Source organism: Pseudophryne corroboree, chromosome 8 (genome assembly GCF_028390025.1).
Source record: "Pseudophryne corroboree isolate aPseCor3 chromosome 8, aPseCor3.hap2, whole genome shotgun sequence".
In the NCBI taxonomy this organism is placed as follows: domain Eukaryota; kingdom Metazoa; phylum Chordata; class Amphibia; order Anura; family Myobatrachidae; genus Pseudophryne; species Pseudophryne corroboree.
Window position 1 is genome coordinate 290,708,982 of NC_086451.1, and position 10,112 is coordinate 290,719,093.

The following is a 10,112-nucleotide window of genomic DNA, read 5'->3' on the forward strand; positions in this document are numbered from 1 at the left end:
TATGACCAATCCGCCTTTGGGGCATTCCTATATATTTCTATTGTATTGTGGGACACTACTATATATGTCTATTATTATGGGGGCATTACTATATATTTATATTGTAATGTGGATGCTACTATATATTTCTGTTATTATGGGGGCATTACTATATATTTCTATTGTAATGTGGGACACTACTATATATGTTTATTACTATGGGGGCATTCATATATATTTCTATTGTAATGTGGGACACTACTATATATTTCTGTTAGTATGGGGGCATTACTATATATTTATTTTGTAATGTGGGAAACTATTACATATTTCTATTTTACCGGGGATACTACTACAACTATATATTCCTGTTATAATGGGGGCATTACTATTTATTTTTATTAAATTGCAGGCATTACAATATATTTCTATTATACTGGGGTTATTACTATATACTTCTAGCCTTGCTTCCAGAGTGCAAAGAAAAGGGACTATGCTGTGTGGCCACACCCCTAGTGTAATGTGGTCATGCCCCCTAATGACACATGACCACGCCCATTTTCCGGCACACTCAGTACCACTAAGATAATATCTCTACTTGCACCACTGATTACACTACACTTACCTTCTCTGGCCGGCTTCCTTCTTCATGCAGGGGAGCGCAGCAGCTGGTCCAGCAGATGCAGCAGCCGGGCACAGATGACAGTGGTAAAATATTTGTACCGAGCGCTGAAAAGATTCGATATATATATAAAGATTTGTAAAAAACTTGTGAAAAATTTGTAAAAAACAGTGGCACCTGTAAAGAAAAATACTGTTAATATAACGGTGTTTACAGCTCCTTTTGGAGAATTTTTGAGCTAAGTCCGTCCCGATTCACAAGATGTGAAAGATCTACCTCTCCCTAACTACTGACCGGTGCTCATGCAGGGCTCCAAGATGTAGTATGGTACGTCCTCTTCTCCCGTACCGCTGCGTCCAGCGGTCTGGGATCGCGGTCAGTTGTCAAGTCGCGGCCCGATGACGTCACACTGCGGTTCGGCGTCGGGGAGTTCGGGCCGGTCAGATGGTCGACTGTAGCTCTGTGCCTCCAACGCGTTTCGTGCGTCACCGCGCACTTAGTCATGGATGGCAATTGTGTTTCCTGTTCCTTCTTTTATACTTAAAAAACTTTATTGTTCATTTTAAAAAAACGGAAGTACAAACAGGAAGTTAATATCAAACAGGCGGCAACCATGTGCTCCTATTTGAACAATGTAAAAAATTCTTTTATTTTTTAAAAAATCTTTTCTTCTATTTAAAAATTAGGTGCCACTAAAAATTTATCAAAGAATGAAAATATGGTTTGTGTATTTATAAAAATGCGTTTAGTTCAATGTCAATGTTGAGTCCATGCGGAAATAAAGTTTTCATTTCAAAAATCCATCTAGTTTCATTTTTTAAAAGATCTATGACGATATTTCCACCTCTCCAGTTGCTTTGAACTTGTTGTATTGCCATAAATTTTAATCCAAGTGGGTCTTTATTGTGGAAATCTGTAAAGTGTTTTGACACACTGTGGGTACTCAATCCTCTTTTTATATTGTAAATATGTTCCGCCAGCCTTATTTTGAGTCTTCTCTTAGTTTGACCAATGTATTGTAGCCCACATGGGCATTCCAAAAGGTAAATTACTTGCTCCGTCTCACAGCTTAATTGGTCTTGAATTGTGTATGATCTTCCAGTTTTATTTGATTTGAAGGTTATTTCTGGTTTGGTTGTATTCTTATTTAGGTTTTTACAGGCTTTACAATTTAAACAGTAATGGTAGCCCTTTGATTGAGTGTTTTTTGGAAAACTTTTCTGATAGCTTTTCACAAGATCTTGTTTGATATTTTTCGCTTTTCTATATATGATCTTAGGTCTATCTGTTAGGCTGTTTCTCAAATCGTCATCCAATTTCAGAATGTGCCAATGTTTGTTTAGCATGGTTTCTATGCTTTGATGATTACTGTTATATTGGGTAATGAATTAGATTTTTTCCATGTTTTCATCTGTTCTTTTTTCTTTATACCTAATGAGATCTTTTCTATCCATAAGGTCAATCTTGTTTTTTTGTTTATTCAAGTCTTCAATTTTATATCCTTTCTGGATAAAATTCTGTATCATCTTCTCACTCTGTTTTTCATATGTCTCATTTTGGTTGCAATTTCTTCTAATTCTTTGTAGTTGGCTTGATGGTATGCTTGCTTTCCAGTTTCTATGGTGATTACTTGAGTATGGCAAAATATTATTTCCGCTTACTTCTTTAATATGGGTTTTAGTATTGATTCGATTATCTTCAATAAAAATTTCTAAGTCTAAGAAGGTTACTGTATTTTTACTTGTGTTTGTTGTAAATTCTAAATTGATATTATTGCTATTTATATGTAAAATGAACTTTTGTAGGTCTGTATCAGTCCCTCTCCAAATGAAGAAGACGTCATCAATGAATCTATACCAGCAAATCAGACTTTCTCTGAATGGATTGTTTGTCCAGATGTTCTGATCTTCCCACCTTGCCACGAACAAGTTTGCGTAACTGGGCGCAAATGATGTGCCCATTGCCGTTCCACATTTCTGTCTATAGAACTTGCCGTTATTCCAAAAATAATTATGGTTTAAGATGAAGTCAATGTTTGTCATGATGAAATTGACCTGTCTTGTTGGAAGATTGGATGCATTCAAGAAATGTTCAGTATATTCACAACCTATTTCATGATTAATACTTGTATATAATGATTTGACATCACTGGTTCCTAATGTATAATGTTCTTCCCATTGTATGTTCGTAAGTATCTGTATGATATGAATAGTGTCTTTTAAATAACTTTTTTGTGTCTTTACAATGTCTTGAAGAAAATAGTCTGTGTATTTTGATAAATTTGAGGTAATGGATTGGATTCCTGAGACTATAGGTCGTCCAGGTGGATTAATCGGGTCCTTATGCACTTTTGGCAAGCAGTAGAAGGTAGGAATTTTAGGATTTTTTTCTATAATGAAGTTGAATTCTTTGATGGTAATGATTCCTAAATGTAGGCCTTCCTCAATTTGTTCTCTCAGTTGTGTTTCATACATACTGGTAGGGTCTTGATTCAATATTTCATAAGTATCTTGATCTTCTAGAAGACGGGTGACTTCTCCTTCGTACTGGTCCTTATTAAGGATAACAATGCCCCCGCCTTTATCGGCTGGTTTGATTACGATGCTTGCATCTTGTTTCAGTTCTTTAAGTGCCAGTTTCTCCTCTTTAGAAATGTTCAATTTCATTTTAGGTTTCTCAGGTATTTTTTCTATTTCTTCTTCCATTAATTTTTGAAATGTCTCTACATGCGACCCTTTGCAGAATGTTGGGTTAAAGGTTGATTGTGGTCCAAATTCTGTGTGGTGAAATTCGTCTGGTTGTGTGATTGGACAGGATTTAAGGTTTTTTGCAAAATTTTTTTTGATGTTACATTTTCTTATAAATTTATGCAAGTCTATATATAAATCAAATTTATTTATCTTTGATTGCGGAGCAAAGTTGAGCCCTTTCTGAAGAATTGATGTTTGGGGTTTTGTCAGTGTTTTATTACTCAAGTTGAAAATAATTGGTTTGTTTTCAACTAAGATGTCTGTTTTTTTCTTTGTTCTCTGTCCTCCTCTTCGTCCTCTTGTTCTTTTCTCCCAGTAGGGTTCTCCCAGTGTTTTTTGTTCATGGATCTTTTGTAATCTGGTGGTTTCTGATTGCCTTGATTGAATTCTAAAAAATAGTCTTCATCTGAATCTTCTTCCGAGTCTTCACAATAATTTCTTTTAGTGGATTTTTTTCTTCCCTGCGGTTTTTCTAATTCCTTCTTTTGAATTGTTTGTATTAATGATTCAATTTCTTGATTCTCTTCTCTTATTGCTGCTTCTTTTCCTGAAGTGAATGAATCTTTTATAAGCTTGTATTGATTTGTAGTATAACTGAAATTCTTTTGATTATATGGTTGATAATTTCTTTTCTGTCCTGTATGTTTTGGATATTGCTTGATTAATGGTTCTCTTGGTTCTTGCTTGTTTTGTTGCTGCCAATTCTGATATGTCCTTTTCTTATATGTATTGAAGTTTCTGACTGGTTTGTCTGTGTCTTGAGTTTTATGGTTAAATGATTGCCTCTTTGTATTTCGATTCTGAAGGAAAAATTCTAGTTCTTGCAGGTCTCTTTTAAATTTTCGTTGTTTTTGAAGGATAATATCGTCTTCAAGTTTGCCTATTTTGTCATTTGTCATGCGCATAAGATTTTTGAAGTCCTCCATCTTCGATAAGCTGTCAAATCTTTTTTCAAATACTTGGATATTTTCATTGGTCTTTGTAAGAGTAATTGATCTATCTTCAATAATAAGTTTGATTAGTTCTATTGAACAATTGTCCAAAATCTTGTTCCATTTTTCGTAGAAATCTTCCTGTGTCGGCTGAAAGGTGGCTGTTTTTGTGATTCTTAACCCCTTTGGAATCATACCATTTTCTATGTATTTCTGGAGAGTTGTGATTTCCCACCACTGGCGGACTTCTTGAGTATATAATTTCTCCAATTTAAAAAATTGAGTACAGAACCGTTCATCTTCTGCTGTAATCTCAATGGGGATATTACTTTTAGTAAAGATATTCCCTAAATCACTTCTTTTGTGTGAAATGTGACGTGAAGTGTATTGTGCCATACTGCAGCAGTTTGATGGATAAAGAGCTATAAAATTTAAAAAACAACTGCGCTGTGTGTGTCTAAGCAGCTCTGTTTAAATGAACACTAGTAAAATATTTGTACCGAGCGCTGAAAAGATTAGATATATATATAAAGATTTGTAAAAAACTTGTGAAAAACTTGTAAAAAACAGTGGCACCTGTAAAGAAAAATACTGTTAATATAACGGTGTTTACAGCTCCTTTTGGAGAATTTTTGAGCTAAGTCCGTCCCGATTCACAAGATGTGAAAGATCTACCTCTCCCTAACTACTGACCGGTGCTCATGCAGGGCTCCAAGATGTAGTATGGTACGTCCTCTTCTCCCGTACCGCTGCGTCCAGCGGTCTGGGATCGCGGTCAGTTGTCAAGTCGCGGCCCGATGACGTCACACTGCGGTTCGGCGTCGGGGAGTTCGGGCCGGTCAGATGGTCGACTGTAGCTCTGTGCCTCCAACGCGTTTCGTGCGTCACCGCGCACTTAGTCATGGATGGCAATTGTGTTTCCTGTTCCTTCTTTTATACTTAAAAAACTTTATTGTTCATTTTAAAAAAACGGAAGTACAAACAGGAAGTTAATATCAAACAGGCGGCAACCATGTGCTCCTATTTGAACAATGTAAAAAATTCTTTTATTTTTTCTTCTATTCTATTCTTCTATTTAAAAATTAGGTGCCACTAAAAATTTATCAAAGAATGAAAATATGGTTTGTGTATTTATAAAAATGCGTTTAGTTCAATGTCAATGTTGAGTCCATGCGGAAATAAAGTTTTCATTTCAAAAATCCATCTAGTTTCATTTTTTAAAAGATCTATGACGATATTTCCACCTCTCCAGTTGCTTTGAACTTGTTGTATTGCCATAAATTTTAATCCAAGTGGGTCTTTATTGTGGAAATCTGTAAAGTGTTTTGACACACTGTGGGTACTCAATCCTCTTTTTATATTGTAAATATGTTCCGCCAGCCTTATTTTGAGTCTTCTCTTAGTTTGACCAATGTATTGTAGCCCACATGGGCATTCCAAAAGGTAAATTACTTGCTCCGTCTCACAGCTTAATTGGTCTTGAATTGTGTATGATCTTCCAGTTTTATTTGATTTGAAGGTTATTTCTGGTTTGGTTGTATTCTTATTTAGGTTTTTACAGGCTTTACAATTTAAACAGTAATATAACAGTAATCATCAAAGCATAGAAACCATGCTAAACAAACATTGGCACATTCTGAAATTGGATGACGATTTGAGAAACAGCCTAACAGATAGACCTAAGATCATATATAGAAAAGCGAAAAATATCAAACAAGATCTTGTGAAAAGCTATCAGAAAAGTTTTCCAAAAAACACTCAATCAAAGGGCTACCATTACTGTTTAAATTGTAAAGCCTGTAAAAACCTAAATAAGAATACAACCAAACCAGAAATAACCTTCAAATCAAATAAAACTGGAAGATCATACACAATTCAAGACCAATTAAGCTGTGAGACGGAGCAAGTAATTTACCTTTTGGAATGCCCATGTGGGCTACAATACATTGGTCAAACTAAGAGAAGACTCAAAATAAGGCTGGCGGAACATATTTACAATATAAAAAGAGGATTGAGTACCCACAGTGTGTCAAAACACTTTACAGATTTCCACAATAAAGACCCACTTGGATTAAAATTTATGGCAATACAACAAGTTCAAAGCAACTGGAGAGGTGGAAATATCGTCATAGATCTTTTAAAAAATGAAACTAGATGGATTTTTGAAATGAAAACTTTATTTCCGCATGGACTCAACATTGACATTGAACTAAACGCATTTTTATAAATACACAAACCATATTTTCATCCTTTGATAAATTTTTAGTGGCACCTAATTTTTAAATAGAAGAAAAGATTTTTTTAAAAATAAAAGAATTTTTTACATTGTTCAAATAGGAGCACATGGTTGCCGCCTGTTTGATATTAACTTCCTGTTTGTACTTCCATTTTTTTAAAATGAACAATAAAGTTTTTTAAGTATAAAAGAAGGAACAGGAAACACAATTGCCATCCATGACTAAGTGCGCGGTGACGCACGAAACGCGTTGGAGGCACAGAGCTACAGTCGACCATCTGACCGGCCCGAACTCCCCGACGCCGAACCGCAGTGTGACGTCATCGGGCCGCGACTTGACAACTGACCGCGATCCCAGACCACTGGACGCAGCGGTACGGGAGAAGAGGACGTACCATACTACATCTTGGAGCCCTGCATGAGCACCGGTCAGTAGTTAGGGAGAGGTAGATCTTTCACATCTTGTGAATCGGGACGGACTTAGCTCAAAAATTCTCCAAAAGGAGCTGTAAACACCGTTATATTAACAGTATTTTTCTTTACAGGTGCCACTGTTTTTTACAAGTTTTTCACAAGTTTTTTACAAATCTTTATATATATATCTAATCTTTTCAGCGCTCGGTACAAATATTTTACTAGTGTTCATTTAAACAGAGCTGCTTAGACACACACAGCGCAGTTGTTTTTTAAATTTTACAGATGACAGTGGATAATCCAGAGAAGGCGAGTTCTTCTTTTCGCTTTCTTTATTTGTGCTGTGGGTTTTCAACACAGAAAACCCGTTATGCATTTTTTTAATTGGATACCGGGGGTATCAGGAGTGTACATACTTGTGGTAATCCAAAATTACTTGTGGTAATCCAAAATTAGTGTCAATTTTTACGTAGAAAACCAACTGAATATGCCCCAGAGAGAATGAAAAAAAAAAAATTTAAAAAATAGGCCTAGGCACATATGTACACTAATAAGGGAATTAATCACGTCATGGGCCTTTTTTTACAATGTTTTCCTGTATTATTCTCATTTTCTAGTCTTATTCCAATTCATCATGGCTGTATTGAAGGAGATATCACTCATATCTCCTTGTCACAAACCTGCCACAATAATTTCCACCCACCCCCATACTTAGGTATTGGGATGTGAAAATTGTGCTTTTCATCAAGAACCTAAAAAGTAGAGATGAGCGGGTTCGGTTCTCAGAGAGCCGAACTCCCCCGTACTTCACGTCACAAGGCCGGATCCGAGTCAGGCTTGGGTTTTCCCGCCTGACTTGGAAACCAGAACGAGGCAAAATGTCATCATCCCGCTGTCAGATTCTCGCGGGGTCTGGACTCCATATAAACAGCCGCGCGTCGCCACCATTTTCACTCCGGTATTGGAGTGTAGTGAGAGGACGTGTCTCCGTCCTCAGTGTCCGTGTCTTGTGCTGCATCTGTCCAGTCACAGTGGTTGTGTCCTCTGCTGCCATATGTCCAGTGCTGCTGTATAAGTACAGTCCAGTGGTGCTGTGTTGTGCTGCATCAGTCCAGTGGTGGTGTCTTGTGCTGCATCAGTCCAGTCACAGTGATGGTGTCCTCTGCTGCCATATGTCCAGTGCTGCTCTATAAATCCAGTCCAGTGGTGCTGTGTTGTGCTGCATCAGTCCAGTCACAGTGATGGTGTCCTCTGCTGCCATATTTCCAGTGCTGCTGAATAAGTCCAGTCCATTGCAGTGGTGCTGTGTTGTCCTGCATCAGTCCAGTGGTGGTGTCCATGTGCTGCCGTATATGTCCAGTGGTACTGACGTATGTTTCCATTGATACTGCCCTATATATCCAGCGGTACTGCCGTATAAATCCAGTGATCCTGCCGTATAAATTCAGTGATCCTGCCGTATAATTACAGTGATCCTGCCGTATAATTACAGTGGTACTGGTGTATAAGTCCAGTCCAGTGATACTGCCGTATATGTCCAGTGACACTGCCGTATATGTCCATTGATACTGCTGTATATGTCCAGCGGTACTGCTGTATAAATCCAGTGATCCTGCTGTATAATTCCAGTGGTACTGGCATATAAATCCAGTGATCCTACCGTATAATTCCACTGATCCTGTCGTATGATTCCAGTGATCCTGCCATATAATTCCAGTGATCCTGCCGTTTAATTCCAGTGATCCTGCCGTATAATTCCAGTGATCCTGCCGTATAAGTCCAGTGATCCTGCCATATAATTACAGTGGTACTGGCGTATAAGTCTAGTCCAGTGATACTGCCGTATATGTCCAGTGATACTGCCGTATATGTCCAGTGATACTGCCGTATATGCCCAGCAGTACTACCATAAATGTCCATTGATACTGCCGTATATGTCCAGCAGTACTGCCGTATAAATCCAGTGATCCTGCCGTATAAGTCCAGTGATCTTGCCGTATAATTACAGTGGTACTGGCGTACAAGTCCAATCCAGTGATACTGCCGTATATCTCCAGCGGTACTGCCATATATGTACATTGATACTGCCGTATATGTCCAGCGGTACTGCCGTATGTGTCCAGTGATCCTGCCATATGTGTCCATTGATACTGTCGTATATGTCCAGCGGTACTGTTGTATAATTCCAGTGATCCTGCCGTATAATTCCAGTGATCCTGCCATATAATTGCAGTGATCCTGCCGTATAATTACAGTGGTACTGGCGTATAAGTCAGTAATATCAAGTATGGTTCCCAAAGACTGGCGTATAGCGGAAGTAGTGCCTATATTCAAAAAGGGAAGTAAAGCTGAACCAGATAATTATAGACCAGTTAGTCTTACATCTATAGTGGGGAAAGTATTGGAAGGTATTCTAAGAGATAGTATTCAGAAGTTCCTTGAAGTCAATAAGGTCATTAAAAGGAATCAACATGGGTTTATGAAGGACAGATCCTGTCAAACCAATTTCTCTAACGTCCTAAGTGGATGCTGGGGACTCCGTAAGGACCATGGGGAATAGCGGCTCTGCAGGAGTCTGGGCACATCTAAAGAAAGCTTTAGGACTATCTGGTGTGCACTGGCTCCTCCCCCTATGACCCTCCTCCAAGCCTCAGTTAGATCTCTGTGCCCGAACGAGAAGGGTGCACACTAGGGGCTCTCCTGAGCTTCTTAGTGAAAGTTTTAGTTTAGGTTTTTTATTTTCAGTGAGACCTGCTGGCAACAGGCTCACTGCATCGAGGGACTAAGGGGAGAAGAAGCGAACTCACCTGCGTGCAGAGTGGATTGGGCTTCTTAGGCTACTGGACATTAGCTCCAGAGGGACGATCACAGGCCCAGCTTGGATGGGTCCCAGAGCCGCGCCGCCGGCCCCCTTACAGAGCCAGAAGGCAGAAGAGGTCCGGAAAATCGGCGGCAGAAGACGTCCTGTCTTCAACAAGGTAGCGCACAGCACTGCAGCTGTGCGCCATTGCTCTCAGCACACTTCACACTCCGGTCACTGAGGGTGCAGGGCGCTGGGGGGGGCGCCCTGAGACGCAATAAAAAACACCTTGGATGGCAAAAAATGCATCACATATAGCTCCTGGGCTATATGGATGCATTTAACCCCTGCCAGAATATACAGAAAAACGGGAAGATAA